The following is a 22,070-nucleotide window of genomic DNA, read 5'->3' on the forward strand; positions in this document are numbered from 1 at the left end:
GCTTCAATGCTTGGTGCTTTCCTTGGACTATCTCATTTAATCCATTTTCATTCCTTGTTAAAGTAGGAATTTTACAGAAGAGTAAACTGAGGGTTAGAGAGGTTAAGTAACCTATCCAAGATCACAGAAGTAGTATGGGCTAGAGCCAGATTTCAAATCCGCATCTGCTTGATTCCACAATTGCTCTTCTTAAGAGCTCCTCTGCCTTGCCTCTCTTTGTGATGTGATTTACTAAGAAAAATTCTGTGCAGATCTCTGAAGGATTTAACCACAGCAAGGCGTGCTGTGAAGACAGTCCTGGAGGAGTTGAGGGAAAGCTTTCAGATGCCATCTTTATCCATTGAAGAAGTAGCCCTACCTAGTGCCAAGTCTTTTGATGGTTACTTGGTAGAGAAAGATGAGTAAGACAATGTTCCTCTTCCTCTGGGAGTCCATCTCTAAAGAGAGAAGATAGATATGCAAACAAATTATTGTGAAATATAAGCTAAGTTTGGGAAATAAGGAAGGTTGTGCAAGAGCAGAGTGATGATGCGAGGCCTGAGGGATGAAGTAGCCACCCCTGGAGGACTGGGGCACCCACTGGCTGGTTAATGTCCCATGGTGGGAGAAAGGACCATGCTGACATGCTGGCATGCGGGGAAGCTCCAGTCACCTGGACTCCCTCGGCCTTTCCCTAAAGGACTGGTAATGCGCTGAAGGTGATTCCTTAAATCCTAACTACATAGCCATTGGTTTGGGGAGTCCCAGGATTGCTCAGAGTTTGTATCGTTTCAAATCCAAGACCGCTGCTCTTAATATAGAGCCCCCCCACCCCGCAAATATAGCCTGATCGATTCCAGCAGGCTGTGTTGCCTGCTTTAAATTTAAATGATAAATTTTAAAAGAACTGAAATCTGTTTAAATAAGAGTTAAATACAAGGTTTTGATGAAAAGAAAATGAAGAATTTTACCTCCCACATCTAAGCTGTGATTAGAAGTTTGCACTAGAAAAAAAGCACTTTGAAACTAGCCCTTCATACACTGATGTAGTGTTTTCAGCATCTGTGTTTACTGAATACATTACTGCATTTTTTAATGTTTCTAAAGGAGCTGTGGGATTATTGCTGCATTTTCTATTGAATTAGTAACTGACATTTAAAAATATTTAGTTGGCTGATGTAGTAGATAATGATCAACATTTCAAAAGATTAATGGTGACTTAAAATGCATAGAGTTATTTCATTAGTTAGTTGGGAAACCTTTTATTCTTACACTTCTGTTATTTTTTTCTTGTTCATGAAGTTGAGTCAGCAAGAGAAGCATATTCAAATTAGACTTCTCATACAGAAAAAAAAAAAATCTGACTTTGTCAGGGTGGGTGGAGGGGAAAAAAGCAACTTTTTGTCAGTCTTTTGTATTTCAGCAGCTGGATTCATTGCTACCATGGTAACGGACCACATGATGAGGTGTATTAGATTGCTGTGTGTTGAGCACAAGGGGAAGAATGAACACAGCTTTTTATTGAAGTTAAAGGTTACTTTGGAGTTTCTTTGGAAATGTGTAAGGTCAAATACTATAGTTTTCAGCATATGTAGTACTTCAGAGGAAGAATTAAGGGGCATGTTGGTGCATTTAACTACAAAACCAGGTAAGGTACAATTGAATCTATGAAACTGAACTCTCTGACTTCTGTCGCAGTGGCATAACTTGCTGGGTGGAATTTCACTGTCTCCCCCACCCCCACCCCGACATGGGCACCCGATAAATTTCTCCTGCCCACCGTCCTAGCTCCTCCACCTCCGGTTTCAGCTGTTTTTAATTTGAAAGTCTAAGATGTTGTGAAATGTTATAGTTTTATGGCAGCGTGTGTGTGTGGGAGTTTGCGTGTGTGTGTGTGTGTGTGTAAGTCAAAGAAAGAAAACTGCAAAGGAAGTAATAAGAATGCAATAACTGGTGTCTTCAAATCAGTGTAGACCTGAACAAAGTGTTTTCTTGTTTTGTTTTTTGAAAATGGTCCGCTTTTCTTAGAGGACACCTTATTAGTGGCATTTGTCCAAAGCTACTTGTCTCTTCTACTAAATTAAGTAGTAGGACAAAGTTTTCCAGCAAAGTTATTTAGTGTGTTTATTGTATGTGAGCTTTTGTTTTTCTTTCATCATATTATTGCCAGCCTCATCTAACATGTATAGTCCGGTTTTATCTATATTTTTTAAAACATCTATTATTTCTATTAGCATTCTAATCTTTTAGGCATTGTGGCTGTATGTGTGTTACAGGATTTAAAAATAGAAGTAAATACACCATGGGTGAGTGCAAAATGAACTCTTTTGCTTAGAGGCTGGTAGGAACTGAATGTAAATTGTGTGGCTGTGTGGAGCATCAATTCCCAGAGCGCAGACGCCTTCTCATGCGTTGTTTACATATCACCCTGGCAGCTTGTTTCAAAATGGGAGGCTTTGGTACACACAGAGCAAGTTAAAGGAGAACAATTTCTTTAATAATAACTTATTTCAATTACTTGTTCATGGCTTCTACTGATGTTTGATGTTTGACTTTCTCATAAGATTGTTGGGATTTACTCTAATTTTAGCCAGGGGTTTACTTATGCAACTTCTTTCCTTCCTCTTAGAACAAAGTTGTCTTAGCAGCTTTTAGAAATAAAACCTAACTAAATAGTAGCAAAGCCCTACTGTTATTCTAGTGTATTCACTGTCCACCTGAAAAAGTGCAGATATAGGAAAATCTTTTTGAAAAATACTTTTAGTGAACTAAAATCAATTATGTGCCCTTAATTGGCACTAATTAGGATAAAAGCCAATAAATTATCCCAAGTTTGTTCATACAGCATGCTTTCTTACAAAGGGAAAACTTAGATTTTATTAAATTTATTTATGCTCTGTGATTTTCATCGCTATTTCCTTAGTCTCTCTAGTTTCCAGATGTCCAAGCCATTTTCTAAGTTTAAGCAAGGAGTTATAATCATTATTCAAAAAAATTATTTGCCATGATTTCAAATAAAGAGAACTGTTTCCATGATGACAGATATCAAAAGTACTATAATAGCACCTAATATTGTAAATGTTCATGCCTGTATCTGAATTTATTCCTTTCTTTTTCCCTTTGTTGTTTGAGTACAAATGAGCTATGACCATGTCTTTCAAAACATGAGATATCTTCATAAACATAAGTTGTTACTACTAGAGAATAGGGTGTTTCTAAAAATCAGTGAAAGATGGTACCTGGTAAACTATTCTAAAGTATGAAATTATTGAAACTGACAATATCTGAGGTAGAAAGTGTTATGTTTTATTAAAAGAAAAATAAAAGAGGGAAAGAAGCAGTAAGACAGAGACACAGAGAGAGAAAAAAAGAAATGAAAAGATATACAAAAGGTAAAGATAAAAGTGTAAATGATCTCTTACCCAAGCGTTTTTCTTTCCCACCAGCAGGGAAAGGGTTAAATCTGTATATGCCAGAGAAGAGAGTAGTATGGATGAGGGAAATTACTAAAAAGTATTTTTATTTCACTATTCCATATTTAAAATACATGATAAAGTATAGATAGTTCCTGTTAATTAAAATGAAAAAAAAAATTCTATAGTGAGGTTGTCTCTGTAGTTATGGGCTACCAGCCAGCTTAGATGTTAGAGCTACAAGTGTGTAAAAACCAATATGTGCCCAAATTTCTGTGTTCTTTATTCATCTGACATTAGGCCATATGTACACAAAAACTTCTGAAATAATTTTAACTGACAGATCACAAGATAGAAGATTCTTTTATAGTTGTTTTGGTATTTTCATTCTTAAGAAACAAAATTGACTTCTGATGTACTTGCTTTAAATTGTAAATTTTGCCAAGATGTTTTAATTGTACAATATTTGTTTCAACTCTTGTTTAAATTATGCTTTCTTGTTAATTTTGAATAATTTGTAGTGTTTGCTAACATTTTAGCTTTAATCTCTAGAGCTGCCTAGAGTCAGACCAATAGATAATTATCTGCAAACATTTACCTCTACTAAGGAGATAGATATTTAACAGTTTTTTAACATGTTAAAATAGAACCATATTGAGTAAAACAGTAAAGCCTCTTCTAAAAAATTAATGATATTTGAACTCCAAGAAAATATTTCTAAAATAGATGAAGATGAAGCCAATGAATGATGACTCAATATCATCTAGATACTCCATTTTTAGGAGTTATTTTTTAACATCCGATTTTATTAAGGTGAATTTTATTATTGACCACTATGTAATTTTTGACATGAAAAGAATTGAATTTTTTTTTAGAATTCTAAGACTTTTCAAATGAAAAAGAAAGTAATGGTACCATGATCATGATGATAATGATAACGACAATAATGATTAATTTGGAGAATAAGATAGATTAGAAAGCTCTTGCCTCTTTGTGTAGTAAAAGGCCAATGTTCTTAGAAGGAAAGTGGAAATTACTAATGGGTAGTATGATTCTCAGAAATTAACCCTCAAATTTAATTAATTATATTAATAGCATTTATAAGTCACTAGGAATAGAGGTGCTTGATATGTTATTATCAGACTTTATTATAAAATATCTTGGCTTTGTTCAATAAGCGATAGAGGCTGTCATCAAAAATGATTAAACTTATCAAGAATTGTACAATGTGTGGGTCAGTATCTGACAGGAAAAATGTAAACTCATTTCTAGGAAAGAACAATTAGTTATATTTTTAGTATATAAAGGGGTAATCAGCTGGTCTTCATGGTATTATTAGCTGGATATTTTAGAGTGGTATTACTATAATAATTCCCTCACTCTCAAACACACATGTTATGAAATGTTCACTAGACACCATTTCAATATTTTAATTGTTTTTAAATTTTTAATTATTTATTTTAAATAAACAACAATATTTTATATCTGAAACCTGTTAATTTTGATTTGTTTGGTGGAACATTTACTCAGAAAAAATTACTTACCTCTACACATCCTAACATGAAAGAAAATACTGGATGGATTGGCAATTCCAGTATAAAATGTGGATCCGTAAAAGTAGTGGAAGAAAATATAGAACTTACGATAGAAAAGGATGACCTCAAAAACAAAAATCATAAAGGAATGGTAATATGAAAACTTATTCCTTCTAGAATATGTTATATACAAAATTAAAAAGATAAATAGCAAATTAGAAACCACATTTGCAACATATATGAAAGAGAAAAAGTGAATATCCATGTTATGTAATGAGGTCTCATAAATCTGTAAGAAAAAGCACTTCCCTTTTTATTTTAAAAATATCTACAAATTAAACAAATGCCATTTTAATAATTAGCAACTATTTTTTAAAGGGGAAAGCAAAAGGAGGAAGGGGGAGATAATGTCTGGTTTAGGAAAAGTCTGGAAAATGGGAACACATATACACTGCTATATAACAGTGTACACTGGGTGCAGGTGGGGAGTTGATCAAGCTGGCAATGTGTAGCAAAGTCTTTAAAAATTGCATATCCTTGGACCCTACAGTTCTACTACTAGGAATATGTCCTAACAAAATAAATAGTGAAACGTATTTACATAGTTTTTCCTTGTTTCAGACAATAGCAGTCTGAAAAAGAAAATCCAAGAAATGTAGAAAACACATGAGCTCGTATTTCCTCTCTAGAAGCTATAAAGCTGTAAGAAGTCGGCCGGGCGCCGTGGCTCACACCTGTAATCCCAACAATTTGGGAGGCCGAGGCAGGTGGATCGCCTGAGATCAGGAGTTGGAGACCAGCCTGGCCAACATAGTGAAACCCCATCTGTCCTAAAAATACAAAAAATTAGCTGGGCGTGGTAGCAGGCGCCTGTAATCCCAGCTACTTGGGAGGCTGAGGCAAGAGAATCACTTGAACCCAGGAGGCAGAGGTTGCAGTGAGCCGAGATCACACCATGGTACTCTGGCCTGGGCAGAGTGAAACTCCATCTCAATTAAAAGAAAAAAAAAAAAAAGCTGCAAGAAGTCATAGACATGGCTATATGCTGGTCTAACTGTTGACTTCCCAACTCTTTAGATGGAACATATATAGGCAACATGGTGTAGAAAAAGAGTCTTGGCTTAAGAATCGGAAAGCCTGAATCATGCTACTAACTAGCTGAGTTAATATAAGTATGCAAATTTATGAAATTATTAAAATAATAATGTTAAAGAGTAGAAAAGTCTGTGAATCCCTTTACCCATCTACATGTGTTTGTCTTCACTGCTGATTTGCAAATAAGAAGTCTCATATCAAGTGGGAAGGGTACATTTTTATAATTTCACTGAAATTCAATACCAAATGGTAAAATCTGGAATGCCTTGACTGTGAGAGAAAATAACAAAATATTTTAAATAGGATATACATTCCAATTATTATTTTTTGAAATTTATTCTAAAGAAATTTCTGCTCATATAAGGATGGGCAGAGGACAACTGGGCTTGAATAACTGGGCCACACCTACATTTAGGTGTGGTGGAGAGGCAGAGCTCCAGAGCAATGCTGTTCAAAATTCTGTGATGCTAGAAATGCTCTATATCTGCTTAGTCCAATATAGTAACTACTAGCCACATGTGGCTATTAAGCACTTGAAAGGTAGCTAGTGCGACTGATGAAACAGATTTCAAATCTTATTTAATGCTAAGTAATTGAAATAGCCACATGTGTCTAGTGCTATCTTATTAGACAGTGACACTTTAGAATTAAGCACAACAAATAGGGTCTTTTATTTAATATCGGAGGTTAATTTCAAGCACCTCTGCTAAATTAGGATGATATAGATAGGACAAGAAGGTGAGTATTCTTTGTGCAGTTTCCCTTTTATCTACAGAAATACAGATCAATGAAATCCTTTGATTCTAGTGACTGCAAGTCCAAGATTTTCCAGAGAAGTGTTGGTCTCAAGTAGTCTGTAGTTTTGTTTGCTTAAGAATTTTAATGCTCATTCATTTTCTCATTTGTTTTGTTAAAAAACCTTATATTGAATATATTTGTGTTGGACACTGACATTGAAAAGATAGTAGTAGTGCAGAGTTCCTTGATTCAGGAAATCCTTGGAATATCCTAAGGAGTAGATGGTGCAGAGCAAATATTACAGAGGAGGGGAGAGAAATGCTGTGTGGAGAAGGAAGCACTGGGATAAACCTTAAAGAAATAGCCAGTGTTCAATAGGAAGCTGGGGAAAGGAGGATCTTGAGAAACAGAACAGTATGGGGAAACCAGGGAGAGATGAGAATCAGAAATGTCTGGAAATGTAATAATGGCAGCAGCACAGAAAATAGACTAGTGTGTAGACAGAAGTTAACGTCACAATCCAGAACAAGGATGAGGGAGGTTCTGAGCTAAGGGGATCAAAGTAGAATTTAAAAAGAGTAGACTCGAGAGGTGTTTTGTCTGTTGCTTCTCTTTGCAATAAGTCAGGTAGAGAACAACTAATTTATCTTTTAAGCCCCCTTGAAAATTGTCAATTACTGCATACAATGCTGGAGCAGGATTTTTGTGGCCAAGGAAACTGAGCGTATCTTACAATATGCAAGTTTTTCAAACAGGACCAACTTACATAAATCATCCTCTTGGAAGTAGGCACAACTACATCATGTATGTAGTTGAAATGTATGACACATGACAATTTTGTTTGGGGATGTAATGTAACTGAGGTGGAAACTTAATATTTATGAGACTTCCTCTTTCGTTAAAATCTTAACATTCTTTGATTTTGACAAATAGTGTTTTTATTTCTTCCAAAAATACAAGAATTTTAAAAGTATATAATTAGGCACCATTTAGAAAGGTCAAAAAAGCAATCATCTAGTTGAATTTATGATTTGGGTACATTATTATTCTTCAGTCTTTACCCCATTTTGAAGGATTTTTTTTCTTTTGGCAGTATATCCAGGTTCATTTATAGGTTGGAAGACAGTAGAAGCTGTTATTCCAGCATCAAAGCCCCCACTGTTTTCTAATAACATGTTAGGTTTTATTTCTTCCAAAGCCTTATGATCACTGCAGTCAAAAAAAAGAAGGTGGAAAATGCAGAAAAATGGTGGAGGAGGTGGAGTATGTCTTGGTCATAAAGAACTGAAAGGAGAAAGATATTACTGAAGAGTATGGGCATTAGTCTGACTGTAAGGAGGACTTTGGCAGTAACTACAAGCCAGAGTGAGTGAGGAAAGAATAGCAGCCATTTGGGCAATGTGCTGACCATGTAGTTAGTTTCCATATGTGGCGTGATACTAGGAAACCCGAACATACAGCAGGACAGAGAGGAGAACATCATGTGAGAGTTCCATGAGTTCTCGGATTTAAGAAAATAGAAGACTTTCTAAGTGTCAGATACTGTTCTAAGTACTTTTTGTTTAACCTATTTAAGGCAATTAACCCTTTTTTTTCAGAGAACAGTCGTAGAACATGGAAATCACTGAAGAAATATAAGTAGTGGCGGGATGCAGTGGCTGACGTCTGTAATCCCAGTACTTTGGGAGGCTGAGGTGGGTGGATCACCTGAGGTCAGGAGTTTAAGACCAGTCTGGCGCCAACATGGCGAAACCCCGTCTCTACTAAAAACACAAAAACAAAACAAAACAAAACAAAAACTAGCCAGGCATGGTGGTGTGGGTCTGTAGTCCCAGCTAATTGGGAGGTAGAGGCAGGAGAATCGCTTGAACCAGGGAGGTGAAGGTTGCAGTGACCCGAGATTGCACCACTGCACTCCAGCCTGGGTGACAGAGTGAGACTTCATCTCAAAAAATAAAAAAAAAAAAGTAGTTATTATCGCTCCATCAATCCTCACAACAACCCCATGAGCAGGGTACTTTTACCGTCTTTATTTTACGGATGAAGAAATTAAGGCCCGAGAGGTTAAGTAATCCCCCAAACAGCATACAGTTAATCAGAGAGAGCTCTATTTAGTGAGCTTAACTACTACGCCATCTTGCCTACTCTTAATCTATGTTAATTTGATAATATGTACAGAGATGATACTTGTAACGTGCTCACAAAGTGCCTGACGTATAGTAAACCTGCAAAAATGTTAGCAATTATCATTATGTAATAAGATTTAGAAGACTTTCCGGTATTTATGTCATTCTACACCGACACTGCTCAGAAATAGTAACAAGATTTTTAGGGCAGCTCTGGATTTTTCTTACGTGAAGTGCAAAGAAAGCTTTGTTTAGGAGCATGCCCTTATAAATTGGAGAAACTCTTCTTCTACCCAAATACTATCAATCAGTTTGACTGGCACAGTTGAAGTTTTTACCTCAAAGAATGGGCCTCATTGAAATGTTCTATATACTCATCTACATGGCTCTGACCTTCTGACAGAGAATGACTGCTGCTAATGGTACTAATGAGAGCAAATGAAATTCCCTTCCAAGCTTGGTATTTGAATAATATGTCAATTTGTTCATTGCCGTCTTACTAGGAATTAAATGCCCTAACATTTTTATAACCTAAGGGAGCTAGTGCGAGGTTGGCAGCCAGAAAAGGGAATCAGGCCAGAGGCTGGCCAAGGCATAGTCAAAGTCAAAGTCAAAGTCAAGCAGGTGGATCCAGGCAGAACCCAACCAGACTCTAGAACAAAGTTAGGTTCAAAGTTGGGTTCTTATCTCCTTTCCCTATATTGTGGGCTGGTAGGGGTGAGTTGATTGTCATCCTCTGTACAAAAAGAATTGTATGGAAAATTAGCTGGCTCTGAAATCTAACTGAAATAAGAAAGTCAATAAAAGCAGAATTAAAGATACTTAAACATTGTAGATACAGGCAATGAAAGAACAATGCCTCTGTTGTACTGGATTTCCAGCGGGGAATGAGGCTGTTTGGGTTAAGACGCAGGTGAGGCAGAGGAGCTTTGAGAATACCATGGCTCAGGAAGGAAGAAATGTGAGAAAGCTAGAGAGGTACAGGAGACTACAGAGGAGAAGGGAAAGGCAAAATCTGGATTCTGAGTAATCAGAAGTTGTCATCTGCTTTGGTGGCTCCTATAGTTCCCTTTGTCTTCATCAGTGACCTGAGAATTCACAGGGTTTTCACCAGTAATGTCACTGGGCAAGTGTGCCAGGCTGACCACCCAATAAGAGGACAAGGAAGAGAGAGTGGAACGATCAGCAGAACTGTCACCACTCTGATTCTGGGGTGTGAGAGCTGGGGATGTGGGGTGGGGAATCTCTCTCTAGAGGTTTGTTCTCTGCTATGTTACTCCCATCTGTGATGGCTTTTTCTCCATGGCTTAAATGGTGATGGTTTTCTTGCAACTATTAGGGAATACGTTGATAATGTTAGTGATTCATAGAGTCTCTGAAATAGTCTCTGCAAATGTTATGTGTAGTTGATTATCTGGAGAAGTAACAAGCTTTTATCAACCATAATAACTAAATTTGTATGGTGATTTACTGTTTGCAAAATATTCAATTATGTTATATTTGAATCTCCCACAATCCTAGGAGGTAGATGACACCATCAATTCCTTTATAAGGATGAAGATAAATCAAGCTCAATTACTTTCCTAGAGGCACTGGGTTTGATAGCAAAGCACAAATTTTAATTTACTGGTTTACTAATGCATCCTGCTTCATTCAACACCTTTTCACCTTTAAAAGTAAAAATTGTCTCAGTGATAGCTATTTACCTTTAGAAAATGGCTATTACAAATAAAGAACTCTTACATTTACTCAGATTGTTCAGATTAAATTCTCCCTTTAAACATACTTTCAAGGTAGTTTATGTACACAGTAGGTATTTAATAAGTGTTAACTGCTTGATTATTGTCTCTTTGTACTCCTCCAGAGTAATCATTCTGATTCTCACACATTGGATTAAAAGGTTGTTTATTTTGGAATAGAAGGGAATACTCTGCAATTGCAATTCCCAACATGGGAAACTAATGAAAAACAAAAAAAAAACCAAAAATGTGACGCAGTTCTTTTTAACTTAAGAAAATAATCTAGCCTCTAACATATAAATGAGTAGACTTAAAATAACTGGACAAAGCCAGAAGGCAACAAGGCAGACATCTTATACTTAGGCAAAACCAATCAAAGGAAATTATCATGAGCCTCAAAATTACTCTGCTTCTCATATCCATGCAACACCCAAAAAATATACAATTTTATCTTGCCTATGAAATTCCCAGGTATATTCCTAGGTATGTGTTTGTCTTTGTATCACACACTGTCTGTATTCTTTAAAACCTTCCCTTACCTGACATTGCCCTTGAGTTTAGCTATCTTCCTTGCCTATCGAAGACATAAAAAATACTCTTCCCCTGGCTAATGCTCTGTGAGAACCAGTGATTAAAGTCTGGGCAGGAGAAAAGAAGGCGGGGCATATGATTGTCAGTAATAGGGTTTTCCGGTTTGGCTAAAGTGAAGCTCCTTACTTCAGCTAGTATTGCAGCTATTTGAGCTCCCCTTTCCTTATACTCCTTCCTAAAATGTTAAAAAAAAGTCCAAATTGCAACATTTATTACCTTTCTCATTTAAAATTGTATTAAAATAATCCTTTGGGTTTAAATATTATCTTCTGATAGTAATGCTAAGATCTGAGATTCTTTTGATTAGGTTAAGGTTAGGCAGGAAAGGAATATTAAAATAAAGAAGAATGTCACTTACTAGCTATTAAATATATTATAAGCTATAATCACAATTAAGTTGAACTATAATTTAAAAGGGTTTTAATACAGACGAACCCTGGAGTATAAAGAAATACTTGCATAGGTATCAATATATGCTAGATGAGACTGTGCATAGCAACAGGAAAGATTATTATTATTATGCAGTAAAATACTACTGGGAAGGAAAAATATTTTCATTCATACTACAAAACGAATTCCAGGTAAATTAGAGTTAAATACTTATTATAAATCAAATTATAAGGATTAATAGAAAATATACAGGAATTTTAAAAGAGCTTTATTGTGATATAATTGACAATGAACTAAACTATTTAAATTGTACAAATTAATAGGTTTTGACATATACACACACACACACACACACACACATACACACACACATATCCTAAGCCTTCTTTAGAATCAAGATAGTGAACATATTCATCACCACCAAAAATTTCCTCAAGCTCCTTGGTAATGCCTCCCACCTGTCCCTCCCCCATCCCAAGCAACCACAAATGAATTTTCAGTCACTATAGATTAGTTTGCATTTTCTAGAGTTTATGTAAATGGAATCAGACAGTACATACTTTTTTGGTCTGGTTTCTTTCACTCAGTAAAATTGTTTTGTGACTTATCTACATTGTGTGTATCAACAATGTGTTCATCTTTCTTACTTTATTTATTGTTTATCCATTCATCTTTGATTAACATTGAGGTTCTTCCTGGTTTTTGACTATTACAAATAAAGCCACTATGAACATTCATGTGAAAATGTTTAAACAGATACATATTTTCTTTCCTTTTGAGTAAATGTCTATGGGAATTTTAAATGATCCATGAAAGAAAAAGGACTTTATAAATATAAGAATTAAAAGTTCACCATGGAAAATAATTATATTTGACAACATTAACATTTTAAATTACTGCAACTCAAAGAAAAATGTTCTTAACCAAACTTCAGGTTAAATGATATTCAAAGAAACTATGTAAGTAATAGCTAACAGTGATAAGAACTTGCCATAAGCAAAGCATCGGCAACTCTGTCTATCTATCAGTTGATCTTCACAACAGTCCTAAAAGGTTAAACACTATAGTGCCACATCCTGTGTACTTAACCACTGCTCAGTGGTGCCTCCCTGTGTGGAGAAGGAGTATATATTATACATAGACAGTATATTTGTCAAAAAAAGTTTAATATCCAATCGTAGGAAATTATGTGAAACATAATGCAAATAATTTATATATTGTATATCTCTGAAATACATATGTGAGATGATATGTCAATAACCTAAATATAATTTGTGCAAAATATGTAGGAGAATACAAAGGCAATAAAATGGGCAAGGGACATAAGATGTTCACAACTAAAAAAAGTAAAAATAGGGCCAGGCACGGTGGCTCAGGCCTGTAATCCTAGCAATTTGGGAGGCCGAGGAAAGTAGATCATCTGATGTCAGGAGTTCGAGACCAGCCTGGCCAACATAGCAAAACCCCATCTCCACCAAAAATACAAAAATTAGCCGGGCATGGTGGTGGGTGCCTATAATCCCAGCTACTCAGGAGGCTGAGACAGGAGAATTGCTTGAACCCAGGAGGCGGAGGTTGCAGTGAGCCAAGATCGTGCCACTGCACTCCAGCCTGGGCAACAACAGCAAGATTCTGTCTCAAAAAAAAGAAAAGAAAAGAAAGAAAGAAAGAAAAAATTATATGAAAAATATTAAACTTCACTCAATCAAATACATTAAAAATAAAATCAAACTGTGACACCTATCAAATGAGTGAATATTCTTAGATATGTTATTGTTGGTTTTTTATTGCTTTATTTTAATAGTAGTAATATGTAATGTTAGTGAAGTTGAAAGCCATTCTCACACTTTATTGGTGGTGAAATATAAATTAATACAATGATTCTGGAAAGCAATTTGGCATATCAGTATGTATCAATGACTTGACAATAATTATGCCCTTTGATAAAAGATTTTATTTTTGAAATCACCTGAAGCAATAACCTTAAATGGATACAAAGAGTTATGTACAGAATGACTTTTATAGTGTGATATAATGTCTTATAACAGGAAAATGAATAGCTAAAGTCATTTCATGGCCAAAAAATCCTGTGCAGCTACTAAAGAGGTGTTTACTAAACATTATCATAAACTATTGGTAGAAGTGAGAATTACTACAAATTTATTGAAGAGCAGTTTGATCATTTTTAATTTTTTTTAATTTATAAAGAAAATAGGTTTATTTGGCTCACAGTTCTGCAGGTTGTACACAAAGCATAATGCCAGCATCTGCTCCTGGCAAGGGCCTCAGGAAGCTTGTAATAATGGTACAAGGTGAAAGGGAAATAGCATATCACATGGCAAGAGAGGGGAGAGGTGCCAGGCTCTTTTAAACCAGCTCTTGGTGTGAATTGATACAGTAAGAACTCTCTCATTACAGTGAAGACAACACCAAGCCATTCATGAGAGATCTATCCCTAAACACTTCCCACTAGGCCCGCCTCCCACATTTCAGCATAAGAGTTGGAGGGGTCAGATCCTAGGCAAAAAGAACAAAGCTGGAGGCATAACGCTACCTGACTTCAAACTATACTACAAGGCTACAGTAACCAAAACAGCATGGTACTGGTACCAAAACAGATATATAGATCAATGGAACAGAACAGAGGCCTCAGAAATAACACCACACATCTACGACCATCTGATCTTTGATAAACATGACAAAAACAAGCAATGAGAAAGGATTCCCTATTTAATAAATGGTGCTGGAAAAACTGGCTAGCCATATGCAGAAAACTGAAACCGGATCCCTTCTTTACACCTTATACAAAAATTAACTCAAGATGGATTAAAGACTTAAACGTAAGACCTAAAACCATAAAAACCCTAGAAGAAAACCTAGGCAATACCATTCAGGACATAGGCATGGGCAAAGACTTCATGACTAAAACACCAAAAGCAATGGCAACAAAAGCCAAAATAGACAAATGGAATCTAATTAAACTATAGAGCTTCTGCACAGTAAAAGAAACTATCAACAGAGTGAACAGGCAACCTACAGAATGGGAGAAGATTTTTGCAATCTATCCATCTGACAAAGGGCTAATATCCAGAATCTACAAAGAACTTAAACAAATTTACAAGAAAAAAACAAACAACCCCATCAAAAAGTGGGCAAAGGATATGAACAGACACTTCTCCAAAGAAGACATTTATGCAGCCAAAAAACTTATGAAAAAAAGCTCATCATCACTGGTCACTAGAGAAATGCAGATCAAAACCACAATGAGATACCGTCTCACACCGGTTAGAATGGCAATCATTAAAATGTCAGGAAAAAACAGAGGCTGGAGAGAATGTGGAGAAATAGAAACACTTTTACACTGTTGGTGGGAGTGTAAATTAGTTCAACCATTGTGGAAGACAGTGTGGCGATTCCTCAAGGATCTAGAACTAGAAATACCATTTGACCCAACAATCCCATTACTGGGTATATACCTAAAGGATTATAAATCATTCTACTATAAAAACACATGCACACGTATGTTTATTGCAGCACTGTTCACAATAGCAAAGTCTTGGAACCAACCCAAATGTCCATCGATGATAGACTGGATAAAGAAAATGTAGCACATATATACCATGGAATACTATACAGCCATAAAAAAGGATGAGTTCATATCCTTTTCAGGGACATGTATGAAACTGGAAATCATCATTCTCAGCAAAGTAACACAAGAAGAGAAAACCAAACACTGCATGTTCTCACTCATAAGTGGTAGTTGAACAATGAGAACACATGGACACAGGGAGGTAACATCACACACCAGAGTCTGTCGGGGAGTAGGGGGCTGGGGGAGGGATAGCATTAGGAGAAATACCTAATGTAAATGACGAGTTGAGGGGTGCAGCAAACCCACATGGCACATGTATACCTATGTAACAAACCTGCACATTGTGCACATGTACCCCAGAACTTAAAGTATAATAATTTAAAAAAAAAAAGAAAAAGAAAGATTTGGAGGGATCAGAACATCCAAATCTATTATTCTTCCCCTGGTCCCCCAAATTTCATGTCTTTCTCACATTGCAAAATACAGTCATCTCTTCCTCATAGCCTCAAAGTCTTACCTCATTCCAGCATCACTCAAAAGTCCAAAGTCTCATCTGAGACTCAAGGCAAGTCCTCCCACCTATGAGTCTGTAAGATTAAAATCAAGTTATTTTCTTCCAACAACAATGGTACTACAGGCATTGAGTAAACATTCCCGTTCCAAAAGGGAAAAATCAGCCTAAGGAAACGGGTAAGGGGCCCCATGCAAGTCTGAAACCCAGCAGGACTGACCTTAAACCTTAATGCTCCAAAATAATCCTTCACTCCTTGTCCTGAAACCAGAGCACACTGGTGCAAGGGATGGACTCCCAACACTTAGGGCATCTCCACCTCCATGGCTATGCAGACTGCCACCGAGTGGCTGCTCTCATGGATTGGAGTTGAGTGCCTGTGGCTTTTCCAGGCTCAGGATGCAAGCTGCCAGTGGCTCTACCATTTTCCCAACTGAAGGACAGCAACCCCCTTCTCACAGCTCCACTAAGCAGTGCCCTGGTGAGGACGCTGTGTGGGGCTCCAACCCCACATTTCCCCTTAGCACTGCCCTAGGAAAGTATCTTTGTGGAGGCTCCACCCTGCGTCAAGCACCCAGGCTTTCCTCTGATACATCCTCTGGAATCTAGATGGAAGCTGCCAAGCCTCCTTCACTTGTGCATTCTGTGTGCCTGCAGGCTCAACACCACGTAGAAGCCGCCAAGGGTTACAGTTTGCACTCTCGGAAGTGGCAGCCTGAGCTGTACCTGAAGCCCTTTAAGCAAAGGCTGGAGCCCTAGCAGCTGGGATGCTGGGAGCAGTTTTCTGAGGCTGCACAGGGCAGCAGGGTCCTGGGCCTGGCCCCAAAACCCATTCTTTCCTACTGTGATCCTGGGCCGGCTGGTGATGGGAGGACTGTCCTGAAGACTTCTGAAATGCTTTTAAGGCCTTTTTCCCACTGTCTTGGCTTGATAATATTTTTAATTTGCTTAAAATACTTATGACCATTGACTAGTAATTTTACTTTTAGGAATGTCTAAAATGGAAATATTTTTGGCCCAGAATTTATAAACAAGGTTACTGATCCCAGTATTATAATATCCTTGTGAATCAAGGATATTGATTCACAGTATTGTGAAAACAAATTTTCACTGTAAAACAAACTAAATGCCCAAGAATGAGGAACCAGTTAAATAAATTATGGAACATCTGCATGATGGAAACCATTTAAAATGTCTTTTTTTTTTTTTTTTTTTTGAGAGAGAGAGTTTTGCTTTTGTCACCCAGGCTGGAGTCCAGTGCCTCAATCTTGGCTCACTGCAACCTCCACCTCCCAGATTCAAGCGATTCTCCTGCCTCAGCCTCCGAAGTAGCTGGGATTACAGGCAAGTGCCACCTTGCCTGGCTAATTTTTGTATTGTTAGTAGAGACAGGGTTTCACCATGTTGGTCAGGCTAGTGTCAAAGTCCTGGCCTCAAGTGATCCACCCACCTTGGCCTCCCAAAATGTTGGGATTACAGGTGTGAGCCACTGCACTCAGCGCCTAAAATGTCTTATAAAAATGTTTTGTGAAAGAGGATATGCTTTTTATAAAATACCATCTGCTATCTAATCCTAATATTAAGAGGGAGAGGGAGGGAAAGGCAAAAAATGATAGAAAGAAATAAAGCAAGATATCCTTAATGACTGTCCATGGGTAATAGATTAATTTTCCTATCCTTACTTTCCCATGTTTTCTGAATTTTCTTCAGCAGATATGTATTACTTTCGCAATGTTGTGATAGTAAGTTAAAAGTGAGAATTTGAAATTGCAAATTCAATGTGAATGCAGCTACGTATAGAAAAAGCAAGAAGACTATCAGCTGAAATGTTAATAGTATGGTTTTTATCTTCTTTTGTATAATTATTGGAGTTTTTCTATATGTTAAGAAATCAGGACAAAAATGATTTTGACAAAGAAAGGACAAAAAACAAGGCCCGCTTCTTAGTTTATGAAAAGCAGTATAGGAGAACAGAAGGGAATTATAATAGGCTTCTCCTGTTGCAGGTTTGAGAAATACCACTTCAACTAGTTTTAAAAAAATTAAAAAATTAAAATAAATAATTTTTAACGCAGAAATATTTTACATGAAAAGTAAAATTTCCCCACCTAAAATTTCTATTCTCATCCCAGGATAAAACTGTTGAAGGCTTTATATATTTCCTTCCAGTACTTTTTTCAACGAATATTATAAAATAAAGTATTTTTCTCAAAAAAAATAGTAAAAAGGAGGAATCAGCTTATGTAAATAATAAGGACTTGGGTACAGTTGGCTGCAGACTCATTTAGATCCAGAGGCCCAAAGGACATCCCCAAGTTCTCTTTCCCTGTTTCTAGGCTTTGCTTGTTTCTGCTTAGCTTTCTTCAGTGATTCCTACTCAAACACAAAACCAAACCTTATGCCTCTCACTAGCTCCTGGAAAGAGGCTTCCCAAACAGCAGGTAAGATGGCTGCCAGTAGCCCCCAAATCACACCCCACCAGCTTCACTTTCTCAGCAGGGGATTTTTCTTAATAATTCAAAGATCCCAGCAAGTAAGTGAGAAAGCCTGGCTTGGGGTGTGTGTACAGCCCTGAATGGTCACCATGGCCAAAATGGGTGGGGTATTCTGACACCCAGGGTCCTTTCAGTTGTGCACCTCTATGTCTGAAGGAAAACACAGGCAGCCCCACCACAATTACCTGGAAGAGAGTCCTAGAGAAGTCATGAGAAAAAAAAGAGGAAAGGGCATATTGAAAAGAGAATATGATGTCAATGTCAATGGCAGAAACTCATAGGTATAATACCAAATGTCTTATAAAATCATCGTATTCAGTCAGTCCTCATGGAATTATATAAGGAAAATTATTATGTGCACTCTCAAATAAGGAAATGGAGGGTAAGAAAAACTTAAGTTATTTGCTCAAGTACATGCAGGTAGTACCTGGCAGCAAGGAGATTTGAACTCAAGTGTGTCTGATGTCATCGCCAAACCTCCCCTCTAAAATGTTTTTTCTTTCTTGAGTTCTTATGGCTGCTTTACCTGCAATCAAGGGACAGAGAGAGACATTCTGTGTTTCTGTGTGTGAGAAATGGCACGGGGCAACTAGAAGTTTTAATACCTTCCTATAGGTGGCAGGTTGCTGCTCTCTCCTTCAGAACCCTGCTCTGAGGGGAGCTAAGGAAGAGAACAGGATGTCCGAGTGTGTGACTAAGGTACAGTGTTGTATATTTTTCACACGTTAAAATCAGATGTAGGATTCAAATAAACTAAAATAATTTAACACTCAAATTTTTAAAACTTCTGAAGGAGGCTGGGCACATTCCATATTGGGCATTCAAAGAGTATTTTCCATGGCGTATGAGGCACTCTCAAAGATACAAAGGTAAACACACTCTAAATTAGGACACAAACAAAAGATGGAAGATGGGAAATTCAAGGTGGAGAGACATAAATGGCAACCAGAAATAATAGTCATTGTAGATCTGGCAGTTCCCCAACCAAAGCAGACAATCTAAAAGAAACCTAAGGTTATTTATACCTACTGAGGATTTACTCTACCCAGTGATTAAACCTCCAGGACACACTAGACAAGTTTAGAAGAGCTTTAAGACTTCAAGGTTTGTGTTTCCTTAACCTTGCTGTTTCTTGTCCTTGGTTCTGCATGAAAAAACTCATCTCTCCACAGTTCCAAGGAATAATTCCAAAAATAAATGTAAGCATTTGCTTGAACCAGGACATTGTGTCCCCAGTTTTCTTTCCGAAGCCTACAGGATGTACGAGTTGCTCTTGAAGCCTGTCTACAGCACAACAAATCCAAGTTCTGCATTTGCTCCCAGCTGAGTGACTGCGCTGGGCAAAGCTGCGCTTAACAGATAATACCCATGGGGGAACTGCTGGGTGAGGAATTTGTAGTGAAAAGCACTGACAACAGCTTGAGATTTATTTAGCACAATTTATTTAGTTCTTCATTCAGAAGAAGTAAAATTCCATGCATGAGGTAATGTATGCAAAAGTGCTTTAAACTTGAAGTGTTAAAGCAGTACACAGTTGTTGGGGGCTCTGATGTGAGAATGGTCAGCCTGTACTCTGGTTAGTCTGGAGCTAATTCCTTCAAGAATCACAGGTCAGAAGTGTTGCATTGTGGCCCCTTGTTCCTTCTTGGCAAAAACTGAGGGAACATGGCAAAGTGGGAAGAATATAGACCTTGGAGTCAGATTTGGGTTCAAATATAGTAATTTTCATGGCTCTGGGACCTCTCTGTGTCCGTATGTCCTCATTTGGATAACCCAGTTGTCAGCTGGGACTTCCTAGCCCCTTGAGGGCTCACATAAAGTTGGCTCAAAGCAATTCGAACCCTTTTCACCATCTTTGGGAATATTGGGGTTACTATCCCCTAACCTGTTATTCCTCTCACCCTAATATCTATGCACATTGTGTTCTCTTTTCCCCCTTTATCAAATTGCAAGTGAAACTCTGTCACCTCACTGGTGACCACCAAAGAGCTCACTCATGTTGGTGTGTCCAGTAACTTCACTGAAGGTTTGGGGTTGGCAAGGACTGGTGTGGGGAGGCTCACAGCCTTTGTTGTCTTTCCAGAAACTTCTATCTTCTTTTTTCACTCTTCACATATGCCTCCAGATAGTTTCCTAGGAGCACAAATATTTTCCCTCTTACTATGCAGAGAAATTTAGCTCTCTTCTGTTCTTGTTCCAAGTTTCCATACTCAAATGCATCAAGATGCCCAGAACAAAGGGTCTTCCAATGGCCTCCTCTGAAAGCAGTCAAAGCTATAAATAGAAAAAAATGGTTATCTGTTATCTTTTGAAAATGGTAATAATTTCTACCTTGCTATTTTTCAAGATTTGTACGAATTTTAGATAAAAGGGATATACAATACTTTGCACAAAGTACAGCACATAGCAAGTGCGTAATGAAGAAATGATGATGATGGTGATTCTGTATTGGGTAGCCAGTGTTTGCAGTAACTGTACTTCTTTGAGTATCACTTATCACAATTATAATTAATTATTTGTGTAATCATCTCGTAATGTATGTCTCCCTGAAGTTCCCTGATGGCAGAAACTGTTTCTGTCTTGTTTACCTGTGTGTCACCAGTGCCTTGTACAGTGCCTGGCCCACATATTTAACTCTTTATTGTATTAATTAATAGATAAATGGACAAATGGAGAGTGTTAAATGTGGAGAGTTTTTCCTTCTTTAGAGTTTTAACTTTATAGGGGAAAGAAGTGACAGGGCAGGTGAGGGATGGTGAAAATTCTGAAGATGTTGTTGGAACATTTCAGCTGTCTAAGTGTTTGGGAAAGATTAGCAGAGACTCCATTTCTTTATTCACTCATTATTTCTGTGCATTTTCTACTCTCACCACCAAATCAGTCTCCTCCCTATCCCCGTTCCATTCATTAGTATCCCTGAAGCTGAAAAAAAAAGAAAATAGAATATTTATTTGCCTGTTTCCACACTGTCTCACTAACACCATGATCATTACATTTTCAGACTAGTCCAGTAAAACCTACCTTACCCATAATTTATTTGAAATAGTTTATTTTTCCCCCTAATTTTTTTCATGGCAGGTATTTTGTTTTTCAGCTAACTTGTTGGATTGCCTACTAATCTAACTTTAGTGTTACAGCTTTTTCTAAAAAGGACAATGTGCCCTGTGCTGTAATGAAGCTTGTAAATTAACTATAGGATTATAACTCATTCTTATACAGCAGAGTCACCTGTATATGCCGAGACAGCGTGATCCAAAGCAAAGACACTGGATTTGCAGTCACCTTCCTCTGTGATCCTCTTTTACTCATCTAAAATGAGAAGCCTGGGCTAAAGAAACAAATGTCAAACAGTAGCAAAGGATGCAACCTGGACTGAGCTGGGTTCTATTCTCCTTCCCTGTGAGAGCACCTCCCTGCTTACGTTTTAGAAGCTTGGCTCAGGTTATGGAATTCTTGAATTTTTAAAAATCCATGGCAAAAATAAAAATCAGCAAGCTGGAAAAGACATTCTTCTATAATCCCAAGCAAAGAAAATTAAATCACACAACAAATATTTTCTAAGTCTAAACTGCTATGTTAGTAGGAATATTAGATAAAGCACATGAGGCCCAGTTAAATTTCAATTTCAGATAAATGGTGAATATTTTTTAGTGTGAGTCCTATTCAATATTTGGGATATACCTGTTGTGGGGGTTCTGACAACTGCTAAGTATGTCTATGCCAATTATGCATTCTGGCACTGGGGAAATGACCACAGGATGAGTCTGGGGATCCTCTGGACTCACTGTAAGTTAGATCTGAGATAAAACTCCATTAATTACCTGACCTCCATAAGTCCCTATTTTAACTGGAGGACCACAGTGACA

At 37.2% G+C, this 22,070-nt stretch overlaps 1 protein-coding gene across 19 annotated transcripts in view; it reads left to right on the top strand.

Moving 5' to 3' along the window:
* DTNA (dystrobrevin alpha) overlaps positions 1 to 22,070 on the top strand; it is a 395,439-nt gene that overhangs the window by 214,399 nt on the left and 158,970 nt on the right. For 2 of the 19 annotated variants that reach the window (XM_063653533.1, XM_063653536.1), the window contains exons 1-2: positions 1,386 to 1,627; positions 8,359 to 8,454. The exons of 11 other annotated variants lie outside the window; for them this stretch is intronic. The gene's annotated coding sequence lies outside the window, so the exon portion shown is untranslated. Of the gene's footprint in view, positions 1 to 1,341; positions 1,628 to 8,358; positions 8,455 to 22,070 lie in introns of those variants that run through there. 6 more of the 19 variants (XM_054460667.2, XM_054460671.2, XM_063653537.1 and 3 more) reach the window with 4 other exon arrangements.

This window comes from Pongo pygmaeus, chromosome 17, assembly GCF_028885625.2.
Source record: "Pongo pygmaeus isolate AG05252 chromosome 17, NHGRI_mPonPyg2-v2.0_pri, whole genome shotgun sequence".
Classification (NCBI taxonomy): domain Eukaryota; kingdom Metazoa; phylum Chordata; class Mammalia; order Primates; family Hominidae; genus Pongo; species Pongo pygmaeus.